Consider the following 16,726-nt stretch of genomic DNA (forward strand, 5'->3'; position numbering starts at 1 on the left):
ACACTTCCCCACACCACTATCAACAACAGCTACCAGACAACACACTTCCCCACACAACTATCAACAACAGCTACCAGACAACACACTTCCCCACACCCACACCACTATCAACAACAGCTACCAGACAACACACTTCCCCACACCCACACCACTATCAACAACAGCTACCAGACAACACACTTCCCACACAAATATAAACAACAGCTACCAGACAACACACTTCCCCACACCCACACCACTATCAACAACAGCTACCAGACAACACACTTCCCCACACCACTATCAACAACAGCTACCAGACAACACACTTCCCCACACCCACACCACTATCAACAACAGCTACCAGACAACACACTTCCCCACACCACTATCAACAACAGCTACCAGACAACACACTTCCCCACACCACTATCAACAACAGCTACCAGACAACACACTTCCCCACACCACTATCAACAACAGCTACCAGACAACACACTTCCCCACACCCACACCACTATCAACAACAGCTACCAGACAACACACTTCCCCACACCCACACCACTATCAACAACAGCTACCAGACAACACACTTCCCCACACCACACCACTATCAACAACAGCTACCAGACAACACACTTCCCCACACCACTATCAACAACAGCTACCAGACAACACACTCCCCACACCCACACCACTATCAACAACAGCTACCAGACAACACACTTCCCCACACCCACACCACTATCAACAACAGCTACCAGACAACACACTTCCTCACACCCACACCACTATCAACAACAGCTACCAGACAACACACTTCCCCACACCCACACCACTATCAACTACAGCTACCAGACAACACACTTCCCCACACCCACACCACTATCAACAACAGCTACCAGACAACACACTTCCCACACCCACACCACTATCAACAACAGCTACCAGACAACACACTTCCCACACCCACACCACTATCAACAACAGCTACCAGACAACACACTTCCCCACACCACTATCAACAACAGCTACCAGACAACACACTTCCCACACCCACACCACTATCAACAACAGCTACCAGACAACACACTTCCCCACACCCACACCACTATCAACAACAGCTACCAGACAACACACTTCCTCACACCCACACCACTATCAACAACAGCTACCAGACAACACACTTCCCCACACCACTATCAACAACAGCTACCAGACAACACACTTCCCCACACCCACACCACTATCAACAACAGCTACCAGACAACACACTTCCCCACACCACTATCAACAACAGCTACCAGACAACACACTTCCCCACACCCACACCACTATCAACAACAGCTACCAGACAACACACTTCCCCACACCCACACCACTATCAACAACAGCTACCAGACAACACACTTCCCCACACCACTATCAACAACAGCTACCAGACAACACACTTCCCACACCCACACCACTATCAACAACAGCTACCAGACAACACACTTCCCCACACCCACACCACTATCAACAACAGCTACCAGACAACACACTTCCCCACACCCACACCACTATCAACAACCAGCTACCAGACAACACACTTCCCACCCACACACTATCAACAACAGCTACCAGACAACACACTTCCCCACACCACTATCAACAACAGCTACCAGACAACACACTTCCCCACACCCACACCACTATCAACAACAGCTACCAGACAACACACTTCCCCACACCCACACCACTATCAACAACAGCTACCAGACAACACACTTCCCACACCCACACCACTATCAACAACAGCTACCCGACAACACACTTCCCCACACCCACACCACTATCAACAACAGCTACCAGACAACACACTTCCCACACAACTATCAACAACAGCTACCAGACAACAGACTTCCCCACACCCACACCACTATCAACAACAGCTACCAGACAACACACTTCCCCCACACCCACACCACTATCAACAACAGCTACCAGACAACACACTTCCCCACACCCACACCACTATCAACAACAGCTACCAGACAACACACTTCCCCACACACCACTATCAAACAACAGCTACCAGACAACACACTTCCCACACACCACACCACTATCAACAACAGCTACCAGACAACACACTTCCCACACCCACACCACTATCAACAACAGCTACCAGACAACACGACTTCCCCACACCACTATCAACAACAGCTACCAGACAACACACTTCCCCACACCCACACCATTATCAACAACAGCTACCAGACAACACACTTCCCCACACCACTATCAACAACAGCTACCAGACAACACACTTCCCCACACCACTATCAACAACAGCTACCAGACAACACACTTCCCCACACCCACACCATTATCAACAACAGCTACCAGACAACACACTTCCCCACACCACTATCAACAACAGCTACCAGACAACACACTTCCCCACACCACTATCAACAACAGCTACCAGACAACACGCTTCCCCCACACCACTATCAACAACAGCTACCAGACAACACACTTCCCCACACCCACACCACTATCAACAACAGCTACCAGACAACACACTTCCCCACACCACTATCAACAACAGCTACCAGACAACACACTTCCCCACACCCACACCACTATCAACAACAGCTACCAGACAACACACTTCCCCACACCCACACCACTATCAACAACAGCTACCAGACAACACACTTCCCCACACCCACACCACTATCAACAACAGCTACCAGACAACACACTTCCTCACACCCACACCACTATCAACAACAGCTACCAGACAACACACTTCCCCACACCCACACCATTATCAACAACAGCTACCAGACAACACACTTCCCACACCCACACCACTATCAACAACAGCTACCAGACAACACACTTCCCCACACCACTATCAACAACAGCTACCAGACAACACACTTCCCCACACCCACACCACTATCAACAACAGCTACCAGACAACACACTTCCCCACACCCACACCACTATCAACAACAGCTACCAGACAACACACTTCCCCACACCCACACCACTATCAACAACAGCTACCAGACAACACACTTCCCCACACCACTATCAACAACAGCTACCAGACAACACACTTCCCCACACCCACACCACTATCAACAACAGCTACCAGACAACACACTTCCCCACACCCACACCACTATCAACAACAGCTACCAGACAACACACTTCCCCACACCCACACCACTATCAACAACAGCTACCAGACAACACACTTCCCCACACCCACACCACTATCAACAACAGCTACCAGACAACACACTTCCCCACACCACTATCAACAACAGCTACCAGACAACACACTTCCCCACACCCACACCATTATCAACAACAGCTACCAGACAACACACTTCCCCACACCACTATCAACAACAGCTACCAGACAACACATTTCCCCACACCCACACCACTATCAATAACAGCTACCAGACAACACACTTCCCCACAGCTACCAGACAACAGCCACAGAACCATTAACAAAGACGTCCAGACTTCTCGTGACGTCACATCCATCACCGTGAGGCTGAACCAATCAGGAAGTGCGCACGGGGATGCTCAATAGCTAATCACCGAGCCAATCGTGTCCTGCCCATCAACTTAATTAATTCTTTCCACTTGACATACGTATGTTGTCACTTGCACAGCTCTTGGCTTACACTAGAAGACTGGGGCTCAGGGACCAACGAACTAACCCCGGAGCATTACTAGTGAGACAGAACTCACTACTAAACCTGCTGGTACTGAGGAAGAAGGACCTAACACTAGTCTTCCTCAACCTGCTGGTACTGAGGAAGAAGGACCTAACACTAGTCTTCCTCAACCTGCTGGTACTGAGGAAGAAGGACCTAACACTAGTCTTCCTCAACCTGCTGGTACTGAGGAAGAAGGACACAACACTAGTCTTCCTCAACCTGCTGGTACTGAGGAAGAAGGACCTAACACTAGTCTTCCTCAACCTGCTGGTACTGAGGAAGAAGGACCTAACACTAGTCTTCCTCAACCTGCTGGTACTGAGGAAGAAGGACCTAACACTAGTCTTCCTCAACCTGCTGGTACTGAGGAAGAAGGACACAACACTAGTCTTCCTCAACCTGCTGGTACTGAGGAAGAAGGACCTAACACTAGTCTTCCTCAACCTGCTGGTACTGAGGAAGAAGGACACAACACTAATCTTCCTCAACCTGCTGGTACTGAGGAAGAAGGACCTAACACTAGTCTTCCTCAACCTGCTGGTACTGAGGAAGAAGGACCTAACACTAGTCTTCCTCAACCTGCTGGTACTGAGGAAGAAGGACCTAACACTAGTCTTCCTCAACCTGCTGGTACTGAGGAAGAAGGACACAACACTAGTCTTCCTCAACCTGCTGGTACTGAGGAAGAAGGACCTAACACTAGTCTTCCTCAACCTGCTGGTACTGAGGAAGAAGGACACAACACTTGTCTTCCTCAACCTGCTGGTACTGAGGAAGAAGGACCTAACACTAGTCTTCCTCAACCTGCTGGTACTGAGGAAGAAGGACCTAACACTAGTCTTCCTCAACCTGCTGGTACTGAGGAAGAAGGACACAACACTAGTCTTCCTCAACCTGCTGGTACTGAGGAAGAAGGACCTAACACTAGTCTTCCTCAACCTGCTGGTACTGAGGAAGAAGGACCTAACACTAGTCTTCCTCAACCTGCTGGTACTGAGGAAGAAGGACACAACACTAGTCTTCCTCAACCTGCTGGTACTGAGGAAGAAGGACCTAACACTAATCTTCCTCAACCTGCTGGTACTGAGGAAGAAGGACACAACACTAGTCTTCCTCAACCTGCTGGTACTGAGGAAGAAGGACCTAACACTAGTCTTCCTCAACCTGCTGGTACTGAGGAAGAAGGACCTAACACTAGTCTTCCTCAACCTGCTGGTACTGAGGAAGAAGGACACAACACTAGTCTTCCTCAACCTGCTGGTACTGAGGAAGAAGGACCTAACACTAGTCTTCCTCAACCTGCTGGTACTGAGGAAGAAGGACCTAACACTAATCTTCCTCAACCTGCTGGTACTGAGGAAGAAGGACACAACACTAGTCTTCCTCAGCCTGCTGGTACTGAGGAAGAAGGACCTAACACTAGTCTTCCTCAACCTGCTGGTACTGAGGAAGAAGGACACAACACTAGTCTTCCTCAACCTGCTGGTACTGAGGAAGAAGGACACAACACTAGTCTTCCTCAACCTGCTGGTACTGAGGAAGAAGGACACAACACTAGTCTTCCTCAACCTGCTGGTACTGAGGAAGAAGGACCTAACACTAGTCTTCCTCAACCTGCTAGTACTGAGGAAGAAGGACCTAACACTAGTCTTCCTCAACCTGCTGGTACTGAGGAAGAAGGACACAACACTAGTCTTCCTCAACCTGCTGGTACTGAGGAAAAAGGACCTAACACTAATCTTCCTCAACCTGCTGGTACTGAGGAAGAAGGACACAACACTAGTCTTCCTCAACCTGCTGGTACTGAGGAAGAAGGACCTAACACTAGTCTTCCTCAACCTGCTGGTACTGAGGAAGAAGGACACAACACTAGTCTTCCTCAACCTGCTGGTACTGAGGAAGAAGAATACAACACTAGTCTTCCTCAACCTGCTGGTACTGAGGAAGAAGGACGTAACACTAGTCTTCCTCAACCTGCTGGTACTGAGGAAGAAGGACCTAACACTAGTCTTCCTCAGCCTGTTCGACCTGAGGAAGATACATGGGCAAATGAGAAACAATACATATAATCAGTCAAGTGGGGCGGCAGAACCTGAAACATCAGGAAAAGGAAACACACACACAGACACAGACACACACACACACACACACACACACACACACACACACACACACACACACACACACACACCTATCATGCTGATATTATCCTACCTGTCATGCTGAAACTATCCTACCTGTCATGCTGATACTATCCTACCTGTCATGCTGATACTATCCTACTTGTCATGCTGATACTATCCTACCTGTCATGCTGATATTATCCTACCTGTCATGCTGCTACTATCCTACCTGTCATGCTGATACTATCCTACTTGTCATGCTGATACTATCCTACCTGTCATGTTGACATTATCTTACCTGTCATGCTGATACTATCATACCTGTCATGCTGATACTATCCTACATGTCATGCTGATACTATCCTAACTGTCATAATGATACTATCCTTCCTGTCATGCTGATACCATCCTACCTGTCATGCTGATATTGTCCTACCTGTCATGGTGATACTATCCTACCTGTCATACTGATACTATCCTACCTGTCATGCTGATACTATCCTACCTGTAATGCTGATATTATCCTACCTGTCATGCTGATACTATCATACCTGTCATGCTGATACTATCCTACCTGTCATGCTGATACTATCCTACTTGTCAAGTTGATATTATCTTACCTGTCATGCTGATACTATCATACCTGTCATGCTGATACTATCCTACCTATCATGCTGATACTGTCCTACTTGTCATGCTGATACTATCCTACCTGTCATGTTGATATTATCCTACCTGTCATGCTGATACTATCATACCTGTCATGCTGATACTATCCTACCTGTCATGCTGATACTATCCTACTTGTCATGCTGATACTATCCTACCTGTCATGCTGATATTATCCTACCTGTCATGCTGCTACTATCCTACCTATCATGCTGATACTATCCTACTTGTCATGCTGATACTATCCTACCTGTCATGTTGATATTATCTTACCTGTCATGCTGATACTATCATACCTGTCATGCTGATACTATCCTACATGTCATGCTGATACAATCCTAACTGTCATAATGATACTATCCATCCTGTCATGCTGATACCATCCTACCTGTCATGCTGATATTGTCCTACCTGTCATGGTGATACTATCCCACCTGTCATACTGACACTATCCTACCTGTCATGCTGATGCTCTCCTACCTGTCATAATGATACTATCCTACCTGTCATGCTGATGCTATCCTACCTGTCATAACGATACTATCCTACCTGTCATGCTGCTATTATCCTACCTGTCATGCTGATACTATCCTACCTGTCATGCTGATATTATCCTACCTGTCATGCTGATACTATCATGCCTGTCGTGCTGATACTATCCTACCTGTCATGCTGATACTATCCTACCTGTCATGTTGATATTATCTTACCTGTCATGCTGATACTATCATACCTCTCATGCTGATATTGTCCTACCTGTCATGCTGATACTATCCTACCTGTCATACTGACACTATCCTACCTGTCATGCTGATGCTGTCCTACCTGTCATGCTGGTACTATCCTACCTGTCATAATGATACTATCCTACCTGTCATGCTGATACCATCCTACCTGTCATGCTGATACTATCCTACCTGTCATACTGACACTATCCTACCTGTCATGCTGATGCTCTCCTACCTGTCATAATGATTCTATCCTACCTGTCATGCTGATACTATCCAACCTGTCATGCTGATACTATCCAACCTGTCATGCTGATACTATGCTACCTGTCATGCTGATACTGTCCTACCTGTCATAATGATAATATCCAAACTGTCATGCTGATACTGTCCTACCTGTCATAATGATAATATCCAACCTGTCATGCTGATACTGTCCTACCTGTCATAATGATACTATCCTACCTGTCATGCTGATGCTCTCCGACCTGTCATAATGATACTATCCTACCTGTCATGCTGATACTATCCTACCTGTCATACTGATACTATCCTACCTGTCATACTGATACTATCCTACCTGTCATGCTGATACTATCCTACCTGTCATGCTGATACTATCCTACCTGTCATGCTGATACTGTCCTACCTGTCATAATGATAATATCCAACCTGTCATGCTGATACTGTCCTACCTGTCATAATGATAATATCCAACCTGTCATGCTGTTACTGTCCTACCTGTCATAATGATAATATCCAACCTGTCATGCTGATACTGTCCTACCTGTCATGCTGATACTATCCTACCTGTCATGCTGATACTATCCTACCTGTCATGCTGATACTGTCCTACCTGTCATAATGATAATATCCAACCTGTCATGCTGATACTGTCCTACCTGTCATGCTGATACTATCATACCTGTCATGTTGATACTATCCTACCTGTCATGCTGATACTATCCTACCTGTCATGCTGATACTGTCCTACCTGTCATAATGATAATATCCAACCTGTCATGCTGATACTGTCCTACCTGTCATAATGATAATATCCAACCTGTCATGCTGTTACTGTCCTACCTGTCATAATGATAATATCCAACCTGTCATGCTGATACTGTCCTACCTGTCATAATGATAATATCCAACCTGTCATGCTGTTACTGTCCTACCTGTCATAATGATAATATCCAACCTGTCATGCTGATACTATCCTTCCTGTCATAATGATAATATCCAACCTGTCATGCTGATACTGTCCTACCTGTCATAATGATAATATCCAACCTGTCATGCTGATACTGTCCTACCTGTCATAATGATAATATCCAACCTGTCATGCTGATACTATCCTACCTGTCATAATGATAATATCCTACCTGTCATGCTGATACTGTCCTACCTGTCATAATGATACTATCCTACCTGTCATGCTGATGCTCTCCGACCTGTCATAATGATACTATCCTACCTGTCATAATGATAATATCCAACCAGTCATGCTGATGCTCTCCTACCTGTCATAATGATACTATCCAACCTGTCATGCTGATACTATCCTACTTGTCATAACGATACTATCCTACATGTCATGCTGATACTATCCTCCCTGTCATGCTGATACTATTCTACCTGTCATAATGATACTATCCTACCTGTCATGCTGATACTATCCTACCTGTCATGCTGATACTATCCTACCTGTCATAATGATACTATCCTACCTGTCATGCTGATGCTCTCCTACCTGTCATACTGATACCATCCTACCTGTCATGCTGATACTGTCCTACCTGTCATAATGATACTATCCAACCTGTTATGCTGATACTATCCTACCTGTCATTCTGATACTATTCACCCGCCATGCTGATATTATATATGTCATGCTGATACTATCCTACCTGTCATGCTGCATGACAGGTAGGATAGTATCAGCATGACAGGTAGGATAGTATCGTTATGACAGGTAGGATAGTATCAGCATGACAGGTAGGATAGTATCATTATGACAGGTAGAATAGTATCATTATGACAGGTAGGACAGTATCAGCATGACAGGTAGGATGGTATCAGTATGACAGGTAGGAGAGCATCAGCATGACAGGTAGGATAGTATCATTATGACAGGTAGGATAGTATCGTTATGACAAGTAGGATAGTATCAGCATGACAGGTTGGATAGTATCATTATGACAGGTAGGACAGTATCAGCATGACAGGTTGGATATTATCATTATGACAGGTAGGACAGTATCAGCATGACAGGTTGGATATTATCATTATGACAGGTAGGACAGTATCAGCATGACAGGTAGGATAGTATCAGCATGACAGGTAGGATAGTATCAGCATGGCAGGTAGGATAGTATCAGCATGACAGGTAGGAGAGCATCAGCATGACAGGTAGGATATCAGTATGACAGGTAGGATAGTATCAGCATGACAGGTAGGATGGTATCAGCATGACAGGTAGGATAGTATCAGCATGACAGCTAGGATAGCATCATTATGACAGGTAGGACAGTATCAGCATGACAGGTAGGATGGTAGCAGCATGACAGGTAGAATAGTATCATTATGACAGGTAGGATAGTATCAGCATGACAGGTAGGATAGTATCAGCCTGACAGGTAGGATAGTATCAGCATGACAGATAGGACAGTATCAGCATGACAGGTAGGATAGTAGCAGCATGATAGGTAGGATGGTATCAGCATAACAGGTATGATAGTATCAGCATGGCAAGTTGGATAGTATCAACATGACAGATAGGATACTATCAGTATGACAGGTAGGATAGTATCAGCATGACAGGTAGAATAATATCATTATGACAAGTTGGATAGTATCAGCATGAAAGGTAGGATGGTATCAGCATGACAGGTAGGATAGTATCAGCATGACAGGTTGGATAGTATCATTATGACAGGTAGGATAGTATCAGCATGACAGGTAGGATAGTATCAGCATGACAGGTAGGATAGTATCAGCATGACAGGTAGGATAGTATCAACATGACAGGTATCATAGTATCAGCAAGACAGGTAGGATAGTATCATTATGACAAGTAGGATAGTATCAGCATGACAGGTAGGATAGTATCAGCATGACAGGTAGGATAGTATCAACATGACAGGTATCATAGTATCAGCATGACAGGTAGAATAGTATCATTATGACAGGTAGGATAGTATCAGCATGACAAGTAGGATAGTATCAGTATGACAGGTAGGACAGTATCAGCATGACAGGTAGGATGGTATAAGCATGACATGTAGGATAGTATCAGCATGACAGGTAGGATAGCATCAGCATGACAGGTAGGATGGTATAAGCATGACATGTAGGATAGTATCAGCATGACAGGTAGGATAGTATCAGCATGACAGGTAGGATAGTATCAACATGACAGGTAGGATAGTATCAGCATGACAGGTAGGATAGTATCAGCATGACAGGTAGGATAGTATCAGCATGACAGGTTGGATAGTATCAGCATGACAGGTAGGATAGTATCAGCATGACAGGTAGGATAGTAGCAGCATGATAGGTAGGATGGTATCAGCATTACAGGTATGATAGTATCACATGGCACGTAGGATAGTATCAACATGACAGGTAGGATAGTATCATTATGACAGGTAGGATAGTATCAGCATGGCAAGTTGGATAGTATCAATATGACAGATAGGATAGTATCAGTATGACAGGTAGGATAGTATCAGCATGACAGGTAGGATAATATCATTATGACAGGTTGGATAGTATCAGCATGACAGGTAGGATGGTATCAGCATGACAGGTAGGACAGTATCATTATTACAGGTATCATAGTATCAGCATGACAGGTAGGATAGTATCAGCATGACAAGTAGGATAGCATCAGTATGACAGGTAGGATAGTAGCAGCATGATACGTAGGATAGTATCAGCATGACAGGTATGATACTATCAGCATGACAGGTAGGATAGTATCAGCATGACAGGTATCGTAGTATCAGTTTGACAGGTAGGATAGTAGCAGCATGATAGGTAGGATAGTATCAGCATGACAGGTATGATACTATCAGCATGACAGGTAGGATAGTATCAGCATGACAGGTATCGTAGTATCAGTATGACAGGTATGATAGTAGCAGCATGATAGGTAGGATATTATCAGCATGACAGGTAGGATAGTATCAGCATGACAGATAGGATAGTATCATTATGACAGGTTGGATAGTATCAGCATGACAGGTAGGATAGTATCATTATGACAGGTATCATAGTATCAGCATGACAGGTATGATAGTATCAGCATGAGAGGTAGGATAGTAGCAGCATGATAGGTAGGATGGAATCAGCATGACAGGTATCGTAGTATCAGTATGACAGGTAGGATAGTATCATTATGACAGGTATCATAGTATCAGCATGACAGGTATGATTGTATCAGCATGACAGGTAGGATAGTAGCAGCATGATAGGTAGGATAGTATCAGCATGACAGGTAGGATAGTAGCAGCATGACAGGTAGGATAGTATCATTATGACAGGTTGGATAGTATCAGCATGACAGGTAGGACAGTATCATTATGACAGGTATCATAGTATCAGCATGACAGGTATGATAGTAACAGCATGACAGGTAGGATAGTAGCTGCATGATAGGTAGGATGGTATCAGCATGACAGGTATGATAGTAACAGCATGGCAAGTTGGATAGTATCAACATGACAGGTAGGATAGTATCAGCATGACAGGTAGGATAGTATCAGCATGACAGGTATGATAGTATCAGCATGACAGGTAGGATAGTATCAGCATGACAGGTAGGATAGTATCAGCATGACAGGTATGATAGTATCAGCATGGCAAGTTGGATAGTATCAGCATGACAGGTAGGATAGTAGCAGCATGATAGGTAGGATGGAATCAGCATGACAGGTATGATAGTATCAGCATGACAGGTAGGATAGTATCAGCATGACAGGTATCGTAGTATCAGTATGACAGGTAGGGTAGTAGCAGCATGATAGGTAGGATGGTATCAGCATGACAGGTAGGATAGTAGCAGCATGATAGGTAGGATGGTATCAGCATGACAGGTATGATAGTATCAGCATGACAGGTATGATAGTATCAGCATGGCAAGTTGGATAGTATCAACATGACAGGTAGGATAGTATCAGCATGACAGGTATGATAGTATCAGCATGACTGGTATGATAGTATCAGCATGGCAAGTTGGATAGTATCAACATGACAGGTAGGATAGTATCAGCATGACAGGTAGAATATCATCATAATGACAGGTTGGATAGTATCAGCATGACAGGTAGGATAGTATCATTATGACAGGTATCGTAGTATCAGCATGACAGGCATGATTATATCAGCATGACAGGTAGGATAGTATCAGCATGACAGGTATGATACTATCAGCATGACAGGTAGGATAGTATCATTATGACAGGTATCGTAGTATCAGCATGACAGGTATGATTGTATCAGCATGACAGGTAGGATAGTATCAGCATGACAGGTATGATACTATCAGCATGACAGGTAGGATAGTATCATTATGACAGGTATCGTCGTATCAGCATGACAGGTATGATTGTATCAGCATGACAGGTAGGATAGTATCAGCATGACAGGTATGATACTATCAGCATGACAGGTGGGATAGTATCATTATGACAGGTATCGTAGTATCAGCATGACAGGTATGATTGTATCAGCATGACAGGTAGGATAGTATCAGCATGACAGGTATGATACTATCAGCATGACAGGTAGGATAGTATCATTATGACAGGTATCGTAGTATCAGCATGACAGGTATGAATGTATCAGCATGACAGGTAGGATAGTTTTGAGCATGATAGGGTCGGATGGTATCAGCATGAGAGTAAGTGAGGCAGCAGGTGTGGGGTACAGTGGAGAGTAAGTGAGGCAGCAGGTGTGGGGTTACAGTGGAGAGTAGTGAGGCAGCAGTGTGGGGTACAGTGGAGAGTAGTGAGCAGCAGGTGTGGGGTTACAGTGGAGAGTAGTGAGCAGCAGGTGTGGGGTTACAGTGGAGAGTAGTGAGCAGCAGGTGTGGGGTTACAGTGGAGAGTAGTGAGCAGCAGGTGTGGGGTTACAGTGGAGAGTAGTGAGCAGCAGGTGTGGGGTTACAGTGGAGAGTAGTGAGCAGCAGGTGTGGGGTTACAGTGGAGAGTAGTGAGCAGCAGGTGTGGGGTACAGTGGAGAGTAAGTGAGGCAGCAGGTGTGGGGTTACAGTGGAGAGTAGTGAGCAGCAGGTGTGGGGTACAGTGGAGAGTAGTGAGGCAGCAGGTGTGGGGTACAGTGGAGAGTAAGTGAGGCAGCAGGTGTGGGGTTACAGTGGAGAGTAGTGAGCAGCAGGTGTGGGGTACAGTGGAGGAGTAGTGAGGCAGCAGGTGTGGGGTTACAGTGGAGAGTAGTGAGCAGCAGGTGTGGGGTTACAGTGGAGAGTAGTGAGCAGCAGGTGTGGGGTTACAGTGGAGAGTAGTGAGCAGCAGGTGTGGGGTTACAGTGGAGAGTAGTGAGCAGCAGGTGTGGGGTTACAGTGGAGAGTAGTGAGCAGCAGGTGTGGGGTTACAGTGGAGAGTAGTGAGCAGCAGGTGTGGGGTACAGTGGAGAGTAGTGAGCAGCAGGTGTGGGGTTACAGTGGAGAGTAGTGAGCAGCAGGTGTGGGGTACAGTGGAAAGTAGTGAGGCAGCAGTGTGGGGTACAGTGGAGAGTAGTGAGCAGCAGGTGTGGGGTTACAGTGGAGAGTAGTGAGCAGCAGGTGTGGGGTTACAGTGGAGAGTAGTGAGCAGCAGGTGTGGGGTTACAGTGGAGAGTAGTGAGCAGCAGGTGTGGGGTACAGTGGAGGAGTAGTGAGGCAGCAGGTGTGGGGTACAGTGGAGAGTAGTGAGCAGCAGGTGTGGGGTACAGTGGAGAGTAAGTGAGGCAGCAGGTGTGGGGTTACAGTGGAGAGTAGTGAGCAGCAGGTGTGGGGTTACAGTGGAGAGTAGTGAGCAGCAGGTGTGGGGTTACAGTGGAGAGTAGTGAGCAGCAGGTGTGGGGTCATGGCAGTGGGGAGGGGTGAGTAGCAGGTGTGGGGTTACAGTGGAGAGTAGTGAGCAGCAGGTGTGGGGTACAGTGGAAAGTAGTGAGGCAGCAGGTGTGGGGTTACAGTGGAGAGTAGTGAGGCAGCAGTGTGGGGTACAGTGGAGAGTAAGTGAGGCAGCAGGTGTGGGGTACAGTGGAGAGTAGTGAGCAGCAGGTGTGGGGTACAGTGGAGGAGTAGTGAGGCAGCAGGTGTGGGGTTACAGTGGAGAGTAGTGAGCAGCAGGTGTGGGGTTACAGTGGAGAGTAGTGAGCAGCAGGTGTGGGGTTACAGTGGAGAGTAGTGAGCAGCAGGTGTGGGGTTACAGTGGAGAGTAGTGAGCAGCAGGTGTGGGGTTACAGTGGAGAGTAGTGAGGCAGCAGGTGTGGGGTTACAGTGGAGAGTAGTGAGGCAGCAGTGTGGGGTCACTGGCAGTGGGGAGGGGTGAGTAGCAGGTGTGGGGTTACAGTGGAGAGTAGTGAGCAGCAGGTGTGGGGTTACAGTGGAGAGTAGTGAGCAGCAGGTGTGGGGTACAGTGGAGAGTAAGTGAGGCAGCAGGTGTGGGGTTACAGTGGAGAGTAGTGAGCAGCAGGTGTGGGGTACAGTGGAAAGTAGTGAGGCAGCAGGTGTGGGGTACAGTGGAGAGTAAGTGAGGCAGCAGGTGTGGGGTACAGTGGAAAGTAGTGAGGCAGCAGGTGTGGGGTACAGTGGAGAGTAAGTGAGGCAGCAGGTGTGGGGTCACTGGCTGTGGGGAGGGGTGAGGTAGCAGTGTGGGGTACAGTGGAGAGTAAGTGAGGCAGCAGGTGTGGGGTACAGTGGAAAGTAGTGAGGCAGCAGGTGTGGGGTACACTGGAGAGTAGTGAGGCAGCAGGTGTGGGGTTACAGTGGAGAGTAGTGAGCAGCAGGTGTGGGGTACAGTGGAAAGTAGTGAGGCAGCAGGTGTGGGGTTACAGTGGAGAGTAGTGAGCAGCAGGTGTGGGGTTACAGTGGAGAGTAGTGAGCAGCAGGTGTGGGGTTACAGTGGAGAGTAGTGAGCAGCAGGTGTGGGGTACACTGGAGAGTAGTGAGGCAGCAGGTGTGGGGTACAGTGGAAAGTAGTGAGGCAGCAGGTGTGGGGTTACAGTGGAGAGTAGTGAGCAGCAGGTGTGGGGTCATGGCAGTGGGGAGGGGTGAGTAGCAGGTGTGGGGTACAGTGGAAAGTAGTGAGGCAGCAGGTGTGGGGTCACTGGCAGTGGGCAGGGCTGAGGTAGCAGGTGTGGGGTACAGTGGAAAGTAGTGAGGCAGCAGGTGTGGGGTACAGTGGAGGAGTAGTGAGGCAGCAGTGTGGGGTCACTGGCAGTGGGGAGGGCTGAGGTAGCAGTGTGGGGTACAGTGGAAAGTAGTGAGGCAGCAGGTGTGGGGTACAGTGGAAAGTAGTGAGGCAGCAGGTGTGGGGTACAGTGGAGGAGTAGTGAGGCAGCAGGTTGTGGGGTCACTGGCAGTGGGGAGGGCTGAGGTAGCAGTGTGGGGTACAGTGGAAAGTAGTGAGGCAGCAGGTGTGGGGTACAGTGGAGAGTAAGTGAGGCAGCAGGTGTGGGGTTACAGTGGAGAGTAGTGAGGCAGAGGTGTGGGGTCACTGGCAGTGGGGAGGGGTGAGTAGCAGGTGTGGGGTACAGTGGAGAGTTGTGAGGCAGCAGGTGTGGGGTACAGTGGAGAGTAAGTGAGGCAGCAGGTGTGGGGTACACTGGAGAGTAGTGAGGCAGCAGGTGTGGGGTCACTGGCAGTGGGAGGGGTGAGGTAGCAGGTGTGGGGTACAGTGGAGAGTAGTGAGGCAGCAGGTGTGGGGTCACTGGCAGTGGGGAGGGGTGAGGTAGCAGGTGTGGGGTACAGTGGAGAGTAGTGAGGCAGCAGGTGTGGGGTCACTGGCAGTGGGGAGGGGTGAGGTAGCAGGTGTGGGGTACAGTGGAGAGTAGTGAGGCAGCAGGTGTGGGGTCACTGGCAGTGGGCAGGGCTGAGGTAGCAGGTGTGGGGTACAGTGGAGAGTAGTGAGGCAGCAGGTGTGGGGTCACTGGCAGTGGGGAGGGTGAGGTAGCAGGTGTGGGGTACAGTGGAGAGTAGTGAGGCAGCAGGTGTGGGGTCACTGGCAGTGGGGAGGGTGAGGTAGCAGGTGTGGGGTACAGTGGAGAGTAGTGAGGCAGCAGGTGTGGGGTCACTGGCAGTGGGGAGGGGCTGAGGTAGCAGGTGTGGGGTACAGTGGAGAGTAGTGAGGCAGCAGGTGTGGGGTCACTGGCAGTGGGGAGGGGTGAGGTAGCAGGTGTGGGGTACAGTGGAGAGTAGTGAGGCAGCAGGTGTGGGGTCACTGGCAGTGGGGAGGGCTGAGGTAGCAGGTGTGGGGTACACTGGAGA

The sequence above is a fragment of the Panulirus ornatus genome, chromosome 14, assembly GCF_036320965.1.
Source record: "Panulirus ornatus isolate Po-2019 chromosome 14, ASM3632096v1, whole genome shotgun sequence".
Lineage (NCBI taxonomy): Eukaryota > Metazoa > Arthropoda > Malacostraca > Decapoda > Palinuridae > Panulirus > Panulirus ornatus.